This window comes from Helianthus annuus, chromosome 10, assembly GCF_002127325.2.
Source record: "Helianthus annuus cultivar XRQ/B chromosome 10, HanXRQr2.0-SUNRISE, whole genome shotgun sequence".
NCBI lineage: Eukaryota > Viridiplantae > Streptophyta > Magnoliopsida > Asterales > Asteraceae > Helianthus > Helianthus annuus.
In genome coordinates, this window is record NC_035442.2 from 112,009,698 (window position 1) to 112,026,495 (window position 16,798).

Consider the following 16,798-nt stretch of genomic DNA (forward strand, 5'->3'; position numbering starts at 1 on the left):
ATGGAAAGTCTGAAAATTTAAAACCCTTCCATTTCTCCCAGCTTATATCCGAGTGCCCGGCCCTAGATTTTATCCATAGAAAAGAGCATTCCTTTATGTCACCTATCGTTCTCGGCAACTGAGGAGGTTTAAGTTTGAAAATGAAATCATTTTTTGTTCTCCAGATGTTCCAGCACGTTGCAGCCAGAATTACGCAACTAGTTATTTATTAGATTTGGATTTAGTATCTCCACTAAAGTAACTTCTCCAATAACATTTACATTTAGAGAAATAAATAGTCAAATAACATGCTATGTGCTAAAAGTGACCATACCTTAAAAGAATTTCAATCTGCCTTTTATTTCCTTATTCTTAAAATTTGGTTTTTAAACTTTAGAATCAATGCTTTCTTGACGGTTGAAACATGTTCCTTCCTTGTTGACTGAAAAGCACAAGAATATACAAATCATCATAAATCGGTAGGAATGAGTTGAGGTAATAACTAAACATATGAAATGATAGATATCTATTATGACAAATTAAAATATACATCGATATCAAACAATAATACTATACAAATTTACATATATTAGAAGGGTTGAAAATAAAAACTATAAAAAAAATAAACAAGGCTAATTAATTGAGAAGTGTTTTTTAGTATTATGTATATGGATAATGATATACTAGTTGTTTAACAGCTGATTAAGAAGTATTCTTTAGTATTATGTATATGGATAATGATACACAAATACTTAAAAAATGATTAATCATTGTCACTTTTTTGTCATTAAGCTTTTGAATATAATAATAAACTTCCTTTTAGTAGGAGCAGACATTTAAATATTTTATTAACATATATATAATCGAAGTACCTTGTCATCAAACTTGTCACCTCAATACAACACTAAGTAGACAAAATTATATGTTAATCATATGTTTTAATGAGATTTGTTATGTTGCACTTCTTGTTTAAGATTCACTATAAACTATAACTAGGGTTTTACAACCCGCGCGATGCGGCAGGGACTAATCTGTTATAAGGACTGCATCATATGGAAACCAATAGGTGTCGTTCAAGCAAAACTATGGAAATTGCTACAAAAGTGCCTCTGCATTATGCATGTATGCATATGTGCTTTTATAGTGATCTCCATTGAACCTGTCTAAAGCATAGGAAATATAAGTTTGTGTACATGCACTATACATGCCAAATAACAAAGATCTGCCTACATATGAAGTGATGCTCATAGCCTCATACTTAAAAAATGGGAGCTTCAAAGTGACATCTTACTCGCTTTAAGAAGCTTGAAAGTGACATTCTCAAAATAAAAGTACCTAATATAGTGGGGTCTTGCCTGAAATTAACTACACTCTATAGCTTATTGGCTTGCCTTTCTCAAGACGTCGCAAGTTTTTTGTTGTTTTCGGTGCGGACAGGTCGCTTTTTCTCAATAGACAAACAAAAAAGTTACTTATTTTTTTTAAAACTGAGAAAACAAAATGCAGAATTGGTTTCTTCTTTTTTATTATGGTAATAGTTTTTACACAATTAAAATAAAATTACAGATCTGATCTGCAGCACACATGTTTCTCATGCGAATTCACAATAAGATAAACACATGTATAACAATAGCAAAGTGTGTATATATGTCAACTGTAAGCAAAGGTTAGTAATTCCATTTTAGTTGGTCTCTGATAGTCTGATTGATAATTGGATAAAAGAAAAGTAAAGTTTGTTGAAATGGAATGAATGGGTCGAGTCAAAAGTCAGTAGAGAGTATTTTCAGCGCTTCATGCTTCTAAATCAGTTTATTAAAAAAAACTGGATCGTTGATATACGAATTTGGTTTTTTAAAAACTTATGTCGGAATCCATCAAAAGGCAAACGTTGAAAATAACCTTACGAAGAAACTCCCGTAAAGAGACCCGAAAATTGAAAGAAAAAAAAAGTTTCATGCAAAAGAAAAAAATGACGTGAATTTAGTTACGACAAAAGCTTATTAAGGCAAGCACCCTAACTAAACAAATAACATGACAATTAAAAATTAGCAATTTTTAGCCTTAAATTCAATCATGTATACATACATCGCAATATATATCCAACGGCGGTAAAAAGAGTAAAGGGATAAACATACATTTTGAAAGAGGCTCGAAAAAAAACCTAGTACTAACAAAAATCGAATAAAATGACATGTAAAGCAAATATTATCATACGACATAAACGTAGTCACTAAGCAGCCTATTTCCCTAAACAAATTTAACCCAAAATGAAGAAGAGACAACCAAAACCAATGGCATCACAATCCCACCATCTTCCATTGCATAGTGGAAACAGATCTAACAAAGCACATGTTAATTTCAATTCCATTTTTCTGATGAATTAACATGTTACTACAAGACTGAGTTATCTATTGTCTTTCAGGTTATGCGATTCAGTAGACCCCTTTTAATGATTTGGAATTAATTTAATACGCATTTCTTCTTTCTTGTGGTGAAGTTCAAGTAAGTCTCAACCAAGATAGTGGTTATACTCTTATTCAACTGATGACCAAGAGTGACAAAAATGAAATAAAAGAAGAGCAAATCAAGAAGCACGTAGTCAGGCAAGTAAAGTCACAAGTTGAACAAAAAAATACCTTTGTTAGTGGGAAATATGAACACCGATGGTAGTAGAGGTCGTGAGGCGATCTTGATGCATTGTTAAGAATCAAAGATGAAATGAAGTTTTGACCGTCGCAACGATCATAACAACAAAGCTTCAATGTGACGACCTCAATTTTAGGGCTGTCGTCTGGTCTGAAAAGGGGTTTTTCATATTAGGGTGTTTTTTGGGGAAAACTGAACTCACACAAAGCGCTTGTAAGCATCAATTCGTAGAAACAATTCAATAGGAAGAGTAATTGAAGGGTTTTTCGTTACCTAAGCGCGCGTCGATTGGTCGAGCAACAGAGCGGCCGTCAGATCTTGAATCGTCAGACATGGATTGATAATGATTGATGATTACCCGGGAAAGCAATATGTCTGCAGATTTTGATTGGGATATGAAACAATGAAAATAAATCGGAAAGATGAAGCGGCGCAGAGAAACATGGAGATCTAGGGTTACAGCACCCCATTGTCAGTCAACTATACTTCGCTACAAAAGTGGAGGTGAAAGTGCAAAAGAGAAAAAAGGTAGGGTGCAAAACACAAAGTCGAGACCACCGACTTTGTGTTTTAAGATAACAGATAATATCATTTATTAAAGCTATGTAACATGATCATATATAAACTATATATGTATAGAGTGAGTCAAATAAATAAAAGAAATCTAATATGATTAAAAGTTCTGAGAAGATGTTTAGTTGTGCCAACTTGTCATTGAGGGTTATAAAGCATCCATACATTAATCAACGATGTTTATTTAGCTTAGTAACTGTTTGGCAATTTCTGAATGGTTAAATGCTAAATTAGTAAGAGGTCTGAATCATTAAGTGTTGAACCAGTAAGAGGTCTGAACCATTAAGAGCCAGTATAATGCTTAATCGTTCAAAGGCAAATGTCTGACCAATTCAGATTAGAGGTCTTAACCATTCAGACTCAGGATAATGGTTAACCATTCAGAGGCAAATGTCTGAACCATTCAGACATCTGCTCGTGAAACAAACAGTCTGAACCAGTAAAAAGTCTGAACCATTAAGAGCCACATTAAGAGCTAAACAAACAGCCCCTTACAAAGAGTTTACGGTTTTGTTTTTATTGTCTAAATTTAGACTTTTTTCCAAGAAGTCATCCATCCTAGGGTTGTAATCGAACCGAACGAACACGAATAAGACTGTGTTCGTGTTCGTTTGTTAAGGAAATTAACGTGTTCACGAACGCATACCGAACATAAGTTTATGTTTGTATTCTCGTTAAGGAAATTCAGTTGTTGTGACCACTGGTCTCAAACGCAAACGAATAAAAACGAATGTAAACAAACATTTAACTTGAAAATAAAAACATTATTAACCTTAAACATTGGACATAAAGAGTTAAATTCAACCATCAAATGATAAATCAAAAGAGAAGAAGTCTACTCCAACCACCAAACGATGAATCAAGTTTAACTAATTTAGACATAAGTATCAAGAATTACTTAGACATAATTATTCAAATTTAACTAACTTAGACATAATTATCTCAAAAACTCTCTTGAATATCCAAAATTAGCTAACCTTAAAAAAATAGTGGTTCAAGTTTTTAATATGTTTACATAAAAAGGTTTATTATTTATTATTTTTTAATATAATCAAACGAACACGAACGAACGTAACCGAACGAATGTAACCGAACATTCACGAACACAGTCAAACGAACGAGACCTTTGTTCGTGTTCGTTCGGTAAGCTAACCGAACGAAATTTTATGTTCGTGTTCGTTTTTTAAGCTAATCGAACGAACATAAACGAATTTCCTACCGAACAGTTCATGAACTATTCGCTGAATATTCAGTTCGTTTACAGCCATAGTCCATCCTTATATTGAACTCACCTAAACACACTTAATTCTAAAGTTCTCCACTCTTCCACCATTAATGTGCCTAAAAAGCATTGGTGATGTTTGAGGTCGGACATTTCTCATGATCCAACATCTCTCATACAAACAGAACGATGTCGCCTACGGGAGTTGATCGATTAAGGTGTCACAAACACCTCCTATGAGCCAATGTGGGGGTAGCCCACTTTGTAGAGACTCATGACTCTTAGAAGGGAGATCCCAAGTTCAAATCTGGGCACGAGAGCTATTTAATTAATTGATGTAATGTAGGGTAGGAGTAAACTTTGTCGTTCAAAAAAATCAAACACCTCCTATGAGACTCGTTGTCTAATAAGATTTGTTTTAGCATCATAAACAAAATAGAAGTGACTCCAATAGCATTTGTAACATCTATCTTTGCATACCAAGAAATAATGTTCATTTGCCTAGAATGAACTTACAACTTTGATTTATTTTTACCAGAGTAAAAACTTCTCATCCTGAAACTTTTCCACCTAAGCATGAATGTCATGCTATACTTGGTATTATACAAATGCAAGTGAGATATAATAGTTAAATGCTATTTTAGTCCATGTGATTTGGGTCATTTTGCCAGTTTAGTTCAAATGTTTCATTTTTCACCTATGGGTCCAAAAAGGTTTTATCGTTGCCATTTTAGTCCACTGGGTTACTTCATCCATTTTCTGTTAATAAGGACAATTCAGTCATTTTATATGTAAGTATGTGAACTAGAAAGACAATTCGGCTATATAAAATGACCGAATTGTCTTTTCCGTTAACAGAAATAATAGATGAAGTTAATACAGTGGAATAAAATGACAATGGTGAAACCTTTTTGAATACACAGACGAAAAATAAAACCGTTAGACTAAACTAGAAAAACAGCCTAAACTACAGGGACTAAAATGGCATTTAACTCGAGATATAATCATTGATAATTCAGAAATAATTTGTTATATAATGTTAGAAAAGTTAGGTACGGGGTCGGATCTTGTAATAATTTTTTTGAGCAGTGTTGCGTTTTGTTGTAGAAGTGTAAATAAGGGACTAAACATGTAGTTTGATCATTGACGGATGTTACACTTGCATTATTATGAAAGTTAAAGGGGTGAAACACAAAAGTGATGTTTGTTTGAACACGTCATCCACACGCCACCAACGGTTCTTTTTTCACACTTTTTCTCTTCAAGAAAAAGAAAGCTTCAAGTTTAAATTAACTCTAAAAATTCATGTTGTTTAGGTAACTTTTTTTAATTATGTAACTCTAACTAGAAATGTTATTCATAAAGGAAAATTACGAATTTGGTGGACTCGCACAGAAAGCGAAAATAGTCATGTACAGGGTCTCGGGTAGAATCTTGATCGAGAGGCTACATCAATCTTTTTTTTTTTCCGACATAATTATTAAACGAGCATAATTTTTTTATTCGATAATATTTTTAAAAATAAGTTACATCAAAATAAAGAAAATTTTATCATTTTTAATTTGGTGTATTTTTTTATAAAATATTTTCGTATGAAAGTTATGCTTATTTAAAAATCGTGGTGGAAAAGAAAAAAAGGAAAATGTTAAGGTAGCGATAAAGACGTTACCACAGTCTTTTCCTATTTTTTCACCATGATTTTCAAATAGGCATACCTATCATACAATAATATTTATAAAAAACTTACACAAAATTAAAGAGAAATATATTATCTTTAGTTAGGTGTAATTTTTTTAAATACTATCGTCTCAAAAAGTTATGCTCGTTTAAAATCGTGATGGAAAAAAAAGAAGGCTGAAGTAGTGTCTCTATTAAGACACTATCCATAGAGTCTTCATAGATACGCTACACATAGCTATTTTAGCTTTTTGTGTGAGTGAATGTCTAAGTTCGTGATTTTCCCTATTTATAATCTACCGATATAGCCAACAAAAAATAATTACAATTTTTTTTTTCTGGCTTTAAACTTGAGATCTCTTTTCTAAGAGATATTTGCCCTTATCTAGTGAACTGGCCCCACACTGACTTTTAAACACAACGAATATAAGTTTTTTTGGGTATGTGTATTACAAAATCAAAAAGAAAATTAATTACAATGATGTTAGGTTTAATTACAAAATGACTTGTCTTCTAAAAGGATGTTACACATGCTTTACGTCGATCGAAAACAATATGATTACCAATATTAGAACTGATGTTGTTTGATCGCCATCGATTTTGTTCATTGCTATACCCATACAATATCAATAAATTCAACTAAAAATGAAATAATATCATAACCGGAAATCATAAAACAAATACCAATATCCAACTGATGTTGAATACCAATATTGGTACCGATGTTGTTTAGTGACCATCGATTTTGTTCATTACGATGCAAGTACCATATTGGTAAATTCAATTAAAATGAAATATCATCAAAATCGGAAACCATAAAACGGATACAGTCTCAAACTGATGTTGTGTGGTCGGTATTGATTCGGTTCACTACGTTATGAGTATTTATCAGACATCGGTATAGTATCGTTATCAGTATACTTTACATACCAAAAAAAAATATTTTATTTTGAATATATTTCAACAAAAATTATATTGAAATGTTGAAAAAAAGTTAAAAATAACTGCATATTTAGATTTCTTAAAAAGTTAACGAAAAAAGGTTATTAATTAAACAATATTTAAATTAAATTAAATGATAAATGAAAACATTATTCAGAAAAATCTCATTGTTCTTATTACTGGTCATATAATTACTTAATAATTCATATAGTTACTTAATAAAATAATAATAATAATAATAATAATAATAATAATAATAATAATAATAATAATAATAATAATAATAATATTTTTATAGTCAAACAACCTTGCTTCATGTTTGAAAGAACGAACACGTATAATGAAGAAAGGTGGTTACTTCACTCTTCATGAAAGGTTCTTTTAATTTTGATCACAAATGGTTTCCGGAGAATCTTGAAAGGGCATATAAATGCCATTCATCTAAAACACTATAATGTTTAAAAAATATAGTAAATTACCACAATCGTCCCTGAGATTTAGATTTTTTTAACAGTTTCATTCAAAATGATTTTTTTTGTGACAAATAGCCCTTCACCTTTGACATTTTTTGTTATTTTCATCCAAACCACTAACTTAGTTTACTTTTCTGTTAAGTTGAATTATATTTGGATGAAACTAACAAATATAAAACCTCAGGGACGATTTTGGCAATTTACTTAAAATACTTTTTAATTTCTTTTATTTAATTAATTTTTTCACATATATATAAAACAAAATATACATACAGTTCTTATAAAATAAAATAATAGTTTTGTCACCTAATTTTTATAAATTTTCATCTGACTACTAACTCAGTTATTTTTTTCTATTAAGGTGAAGGATTTTTAAATTTTATAAAGTAAGAGAAAAATTAATTTCCATTTTTTATATACATCAGTTTTATAAAAATAAAATGTACTTCAATCTCTAAATTTTATAAAATTAAAATGCTAGTAACCTTATAGAAAAATACCAAATAAGCAAATCTTATCATATGTACTAAATTTGTAATTCATCTTCTACTCTTTTAAATTCGCTCATAACAAAAAACAGAAGCCACTGCCCCCCAATCAAACAACGTATCATTACCAAATCTTAAAATTACCCACCAAATAGCAAGTATAATGCCATGAACCAGAAGTTTTTTTTACTCAAACCACTCGGAATAAATATTAATTAGTTACCTTCGTAATCTTAATTAGATAAATATTTTATTTCTGGCAACATATTTCTTAGGTGCTCAACACATTTATAAATATGTAATGTTTTACAATTTTTTTTCTATCTCTACACTTGATTAAATACTAAAAGTTGTAATCGATTGTTATGTGATGCACACCCTTGATATTTATTTTATATATCGTTTTCTCTTTATAAAACGGATCTATATAAAAAATTGGATGTTAATTTATGTCTTAATTTATAAAATTTAAAACATCATTCACCTTAGCAGAAAAAATAAATTGAGTTAGTGGTTTGGATGAAAATTTTAAAAAAAATTTGTGACAAAACTATTATTTTTGGTATGAAAACTGCATGTATTTTCTGTTTTATATATGTGACAAAATTAATTAAATAAAAGGAATTAAAAAGAGTTTGAGTAAATTGCCAAAATCGTCCCTGAGGTTTTATTTTTGCCAGTTTCATCCAAATATCCTTCAACTTAATATAAAAAGTAAACTAAGTTAGTGGTTTGGATGAAAATGGCAAAAAAGGCCAAAGGTGAAGCGCTGTTTGGCACAAAAAAATCATTTTGGATAAAACTGACAAACATGCCTAAACCTCAGGGACGATTTTGGCAATTTACTCTAAAAAATATGACTCGAAAGTTTCATTGTTGGTTTCTCTGATGAGAATAACGAGGAGACTGCCACACCCCGATTTCCGGTGGGCCCGGATGGGTAGGGTTTAAGCGTGATAATTGGATAACAGTATCACAATTTATAATACAACGAAAAAATTGGAGTAAAATATTCATTCAATAAAAGTGTGAATATAGAAATAAAATTTATACAAATATTCGAGTACAAGCCCACAGGTGGGATCTAGTAAAAAGAGCTTTAGACATCATAGGCCTTAAGCTACGAGTTGCAAATTCTATAGCCTTTATCATAGCCGACCTGGATTCCCAGCCTAATATCAAGGTTCGATACCTACAGTTCAATTTTTAAAAATACGTCAGCTTTCGCTGGTAAATTAATTAACTGACTCGTTTTGAAAACAGTTTTTCAAAAGGATTTTTTACATAGAGAAACCCGTAGGTAATCATTTAATATTTCTTGGGATTTTATCTTGTCACCAGATTTACATACTTGGTCATACAATGGGAACCAGAGATCAAAGCCGGTCATTTTCAGTGCTAGAATGATTAAGGTACACACCAAAGTTGAATAAACCTGTCTTACAGTCAGTATGCCTACCTCTGCACGCCATTCCGTATGGCCATAATAGTTAATGAGTCGGGACGCCCGGACATGGTACCAATAACCTGCAATTGTTTCAGTTATCAAGTAAAACAGATTAAACCGAGTTCTTATATTTATGAGCAATCATAGGCGGCTCATTTATATAATACCCGCTCCAAGTGGCGTATTCACCACACCCCAAGTTTAAAAACAAAATAAGTTAAGAGTGTTTACCTTTTTGCAAGCTTCCAACCTATAACGGTTTTAATATAGCAAAATCCGTAAGTCAAAGTATTAAAACCGAACTCCGAATATCTGGGGGTTCAATAGTCCGGAGTGAACATAATTATTTATCTGTTAGAATGTATACGGGTCATAGGTTAGTTCCTTAGACACGACCTGTTACTTAAGTATAGGATCGGTTCGCTAGATTAAGCGTAGACCCAATAGAATGTTTTTTATACCTATCCGAGTGTAAGGACGCATTGGATAAAGGTTCATTAGACCAGCATTCTGATTTTGAAAAGTTTTGAGAGATTTTGACCCGTTACGTCTAGTTTATATGAACTAAGTACGCATAACTAGTTATATGCGTAAAGGTGGGTTCGGAAGGTCGGATGGGTTTATGACAAGTCCACGTATTAAAATATATTTTTAGTTGATATACATTCTGTTTCAAAGTCAGATTATAGCTCAGTTTAGATTAAAACCATTTAATTAGCTATTTTGACCAAATAAGGGCATTGTGGTCATTTTTAACAATATTATCAAGACTCGCCATTTGACCCATCAAACGAAATGACCATGTGGTATAACTTCAGAGAGTTATACTCAACCATAATATAGTCTTAAAACAAGTTTAAAACAGATTTTAACGTTGACCAAACAGGTCAGAATCAAAAGTCAAAACAAAAGTCAAACTGCTTGACTTTTGACATAGAATGAGGTTCTAAACTGAATTAGACGAGTTAAGCATGCTAATATCAGTTTATATAAGTTGTATAACTTGTATATATGTCAAAACAATTGAGCATTCGCCTCTAGCAGGGCTTGCTTCTGAGCCTCTAATAGCTTTTATGTCAAGCTAGTTCGTAGCTCAATGCTTTTGGCATTAACCCTAATTGGTTTAACCCTTTCTTTGCGACTTAGAGCGTCTGCAACGACATTTGCCTTACCGGGATGGTAACGAATCTCACATTCATAATCATTTAGAGTTTCATTCCATCAGCGTTGTCGCATGTTAAGATCTTTTTGATTAACAGGATGTTGAAGACTTTTATGGTCTGTGTATATAATACACTTTGTGCCATACAAGTAATGTCTCCACAACTTTAATGCAAACACAACCACACTCAGTTCTAAATCATGGGTGGTGTAATTATTATCGTGTACCTTAAGTTGTCATGATGCATAGGCAATCACTTTGCCTCTTTTCATAAGCACATAACCCATTCCAGTGTGCGAAGCATCACAATACACAACAAAGTCTTCGATTCCCTCAGGTAAGGTTAAGACAGAAGCATTGCTCAGTTTCTGCTTTAGAGTCTCAAAGGATTCTTTCGGCTTAGGACCCCAGTCATATTCTACATTCTTGCGGGTCAACACAGTCAAAGGAGTGGCAATTCGAGAGAAGTTCTCAATGAATCTTCTATAGTAGCCTGCCAATCCTAAGAAACTGCGGATTTTGATCCTCAATTCTATTTGAATTAGTGATCCTCAGAGAATGTTGCAGGATCAGGATCCAGGATCCTCATTGTTATCCTTACACTAACGATTGTCTACTTTGAATATGAAGTTGTTTTGCAGGAGTATATGCTTGGATTTGGTCTTGGCGATATTCGTGGAGCATATTCCCTCAATATTCCGCACGTGCTTGGCCTTGTGAACGTTATGGAGATCGTGGGAAGCTAGCATGGTTAGCGGATAGTTAGTTATTTAGTTATTTTCTAAATTTAAAAGGGGATAACAAGCTTGAGTTAGAACACTTGGCTAATTTTAGCAATCACACACTCTCGAACAGCTCTCAGCAGTTTACTTGGCAATTTCATACATTTTTGCACTTTTGCACATTAGTGATCCTTGTAATAAGCTTGTTATCATCCAGAGTTGTAACAACCTTTTGTTTAATCTTAGTTGGTGATCGGTAGTTTCCATTACCCGAGGTTTTTTATGCCGGAGATCAACTCTTGATCAAGGGTTTTTTCCTCGTATAAATCCTTGTGTCACCTCTTTATTTGATTTGTTGTTGGGCTCTGTATGCCCAAGACACATATTAAATTGATGTGGCTAGTACGTTATGATCCAAGTCAGGTCATACCCAATAACAAGCTAGACAAACACCTACAATATTTATTTATGATGTGATCAAACAAATAAATATTAACACTTACAATATTTAGAAATTGGTTTTCTAAATAATTGCACTTGACAAACTAATAAATTATATGGATAATTTATTTTAAGAGAATATTTTATTTTGTTATTTAATGGGTTAAATAACATTTTAAAAGGTTGCATAAGTCTTGTAAACATAAGATGTTATATTTTATAAAAGGTTATAAAATAAACAAGACTTAAATTTATAAAAGAAATTTTGAATTTTTTTTTTAAAATAACATGTGGGCCGCCCCCCATGTACTTCCCAAGACCAATTTTTGGTCCAATCATAATGCATGCATTTTGCATGTCTAGATGATCCTTGATTGGCCAATTTGGGTGGCAACCTTCTCTCTCATTCTTTTAAGGCAAAGTTGTTGCAAGACTTGAAGACATGATTAATTTTAAAAAGTTTTTCAAGTGCAAGAACACAAAAACACTCTCAAATTTTCGGCCAAAGGGTGGTTGATCAAGAAGGTGTTTTTCAAGTGTAGAAATCCTAGCAACATAAGGTGTTCATTGGAAGCTTGGGGTATGCAAGCTTGAGGTCTTCTCCTTTGAAGATTTCATTCAAGAATATCATCTTCTTCATATCTTCTAGCTCTTGGAAAGGTAGTATTCCTAAATACCCTATGGTTGTATTTTGATACCATGCATGTCATATTTGGATCCGGTTATTGGGTTTTGCATATAAAATGGTTTTATATCTTATAAAGTAACATGTTTTAAATCCTTTTTCCGCTGCGTTTTTAATTTTATTTGGATAAAATTGCTTTGATAAACATGTGAAAAACCCAACAATGGCATCTAGAGCCGCTTATATGAGTGCATGCTTCATCGGATTTAAAATTTTCGGGTTTTCGGGTTTGTAGAAACCCTATGGCCGAAATTTTATCCATGGTTTTCGTTTGTTTTTTCAAGATTTATTTCCTACATGCATAAAGGAATCTTGAAAAAAATTATGTCATGTGGATGATTTGTTTTGTTTGGACAAAAACCCACATTTTTCGGTTTTTTCATTCTTGACCGAAAATGTAGGTTGTAAAAGGAAACCATTTTTGCTCTTGAATTTTATATATATGTGGATATATATTTTTTTGGTGTTCATAACCTAGCCATGACCTTGTGTGGATATGTTGAATGTTGGTGTTTGTGATTTGTATTTAATTATTCAATGGGTTGTAATAATTATTATTTTTGTCTTCCATTTGTAAAAATATGTAATTTATTTATTTCATTTGGTATGTAAATAAATAGATTAGGTGCATTTTATTTTTACTAGAAAAATGTATTAGGATACCTTTTGTAAAAGAAGATGCACACAAAAATGCGGTTTTGGTTTTTGCCAATTTCGGGCATAAAGGACTTCATAGTTCTTAACGGGATTTTAGCCCATAACCAAAACACATTTTTTGAAGTCCAAAGGAGTTTGGAGCTGAATATAAAAGACATTTGGAAGCACAAAGAATGTGAAGAAATCACAACACAAGAAGAAGACTTGAAGCATTTGGATGCGTGATTAAGTGGGAGTTCAACGACACATTATTTGTGTCAATTTTCACCCTTTAGGAAGGACCTTTTGACACACTTGTTTCGGCTAACAAGTGTGGTCAAAATAGTTGGCTATGGTTATGCACCTTTTTGATATATGTGTTGTGCTTGTATGGTTATTTTATTTATGGTTGTTTGGATAATATTTGGATATGCATGCTTAACAACAAATAATCCGTAACAAGCTTAAAATTGGTTCTTAACAAAATCATTAAAATGGTTAATAAAAGGTTTTATTAAAAGTTAATGAGGTTCAATTTGGCGGGATCCACTTGGATACCACGCTCACTAATTATGTGTCCTAAGAATTGGATTTCGCGGAGCCAAAACTCGCATTTGGAGAACTTAGCATAGAGCTTCTCCCGTTCCAATTTACCGAGTATACATTGAAGATGTTTCTCATGATCATCCTTGCTGCGTGAGTAGATAAGTATGTCGTCTATGAAGACAACGACACACTTATCTAAGTACGGCTTAGACTCTATTCATGAGATCCATGAATGCCGCAGGTGCGTTTGTGAGCCCAAAAGGCATCACGTGAAACTCATAGTGCTCGTATCTAGTTCGAAACGCAGTCTTTGGAACATCTTCACTTCAGACATTCAATTGGTGATAACCAGATTTCAAATCAATCTTTGAGAAGTAATTAGCTCCTTACAACTGATCAAACAGATCATTGATCCTTGGCAAAGGATATCGATTCTTAGTCGTAATCTTGTTTAGTTCAAGGTAGTCGATGTATATTCGCATCGAACCGCCTTTCTTTTTGACAAAGAGAAGAGGAGCTCCCCAGGGTGAGGAACTCGGCTGAATAAAGCCTTTCACTAAAAGTTCTTCCAGTTGTGCCTTTAGCTCCTTCATCTCAGTGGGTGCCAAATGGTAAGGAGCTCTAGCTATAGGAGATGATCCACGCAAAATGTCGATTCTAAACTCGACTTGCCTATCCGGGGGCAGACCGGGTAAATCCTCAGGGAAAACATCAGGATACTCCAAGATGATTGGAATGTCTTCGATCTACGACTTCGGTTCGTCAATAGTCACCTGTGCCATGTAAATGAAAGATCCTCCTTTAAAGCACTTGGATGCCTTAAGCAAAGACGCTTTCTTGGGCAATCTATAGTGTTGATCTCCACGAATAGTGAGTATATCACCAGATGGGGATTTAATTTCGATAAGTTTCTTATCATAGGCAATGTAGGCTTGGTTATGAGCTAACCAATCCATGCCTAAAACTATACCGAATCCCGCGAGATTCATAGGTAAAAGGTTTACAGGGATAGATTGGTTCTTGATGGATATAGCGCATCCATCACGAATCGTGGAGGCTACTTCTATACTACCATCGGGCATTTTGACCACATAAGTAACATCTAAGGTTCTTAAGGGTAGGTTTACAAGTTTGCTAAATTTATAGTCAACGAAGCTCTTATCAGCTCCGGAATCAAATAGGACTCTAGCACATATATCATTTACGAGAAACGCACCCGTAATGACATTTGCATCATTAACTGCTTCCTTTGCAGTCAGCTGAAAGGCTCTAGCATTGCCTTTCTTAGCTTCAGTGGCCTTGTTCTTGGCATCGATTGCCTACTTCGGGCAGTGGGTCTTGATATGCCCTTTCTCGCCACACCCATAACAGGTGGCGTTTTTCAGATTTTTGCACTCATGGGATTTGTGGTCCATCTGCTTACAGATGTCACAACCTTTGGGTTGATTATGTTGACATTTTCCAAAATGCCGTTTCCCACAAGTTTTACACTCAGGCTTTGCCTCAGTTGGCTTGGACTGGTAATAACTCGAACCAGTCTTACCCTTCTTAGAATCCCTAGCAGGAGCGTCATCACGCTTCCGCTTGTGATCACCCTCAACCTTGGCCACTCTCACCCGATTCTCATCCTCGGTGAGGGATAAGGCTAGATCCACATCAGATCTAAATGTTGCAGGTTTAGAGGATTTAACCATCCTCTTGATTTCTTGTAAGTCCCGTGAAACCGGATCTTTCAATGATATCAAACAACCAATTGATTGTGCGGAATCCAATCAATTGGTGATTCAAGAATCCAAACGAAAAACTGAAAATACGAAGAACACAATACCGAATCACCTTTAAACTTGCACACGATTCTATTACTATCAACTAGCAAAATCGTCTGGTACAAGCTTGCAACCCAATCGCCTCTCTCTCTAACTCTAGAGGAATTTTGTAACTATGAAGATCAAACCCTAAAACAAGTTATAAACTTGTTTATATACCTAGGCAAGCCCACTTCCCTACATGGGCTCCCCTTGGGCTTGCTTGGCCCACATGGCCTAAAGCTAGCCCAAGTGACCTATAAAGGTCCAAAACCTAATATTAACTAACCCGGTAAAGCCCAGTTCGTAACCATAGTCCGTTGTATTAATTTGATGCGTCAGTCTCACACTTTAGGGCCCAACAATCTCCCCCTAGACTGATGCCATCAAATTGTCTTCATAACTTGAATTCAGCAACGTCTTCAACGAAATCTATGGTTGTCTCTAAGCTGCAGATGTTGTGGAAGTTCTTGACTTCTGAACTCTCAGCACTGGGTCTCTTTCTTCAGCTCTTGTGTTAACTTCATATCAGGATCTCGATCAGCATTTGCTTGAAAATCTTGTCAAAAAGAATGTGAGAGGAGGATTCTCAGCAGCTCTTTTCTTCTTCAGTCTTTGTCTTTCAAGCAAGTTCACGGTACTTCTTCAAATGTACTTTCACTGTCAGACGGCGTCTCGTGTCCGGTTCTTCTGACTCAGGTACATCTTGTTGTTGTGATGCTTTTGGCTTCTTCAGCAACTAACAGCATCTCAATCTTCATCAACCCCTGTTCTTGATTGAAATCAAGTTCTGTATATGCTCACACACTCATAAGCAAACATTTCTAATGCAACAGGGAGAGTACCACATGAACACTAGGTACATCCAAGTACTTTTACTCGGATTTCACAATTTAAATTCTTTCAACTTTTGATGATCAGTCAAATCTTCAAGAACAGTTATTTTTTTTTTAAATTTTTAAGAGAAACAAATAAACACACTATTTTTGGATTTTTGAATTTTTCTATTTTTAATTTTTAAGAACTAAAAACAAATAAAAAACTCAAAATATAAACAACTACCATAATATACAATTACAATTGCAATGGGATCAAAATTCGTTCTCAGGCAGACTAAGGAACACTTTTCAGTACGAGCCTAATCAAACTGGTCTATGCGATTGCCAATATGTTTGTCCACTTAAACTTTAACGCTCAACTTTCAATTTTTCAACTTCGTGATATGCTTAAGGTAATATTATACTATTATACCCGTGTGTCCCATTCCAAGGCATACCCCCGCGATCAAGGTAAGCACAACGATTCATCGTAGCAGGTGAGTATACTGATGTCATCCTTCAAGATATCCTGACTG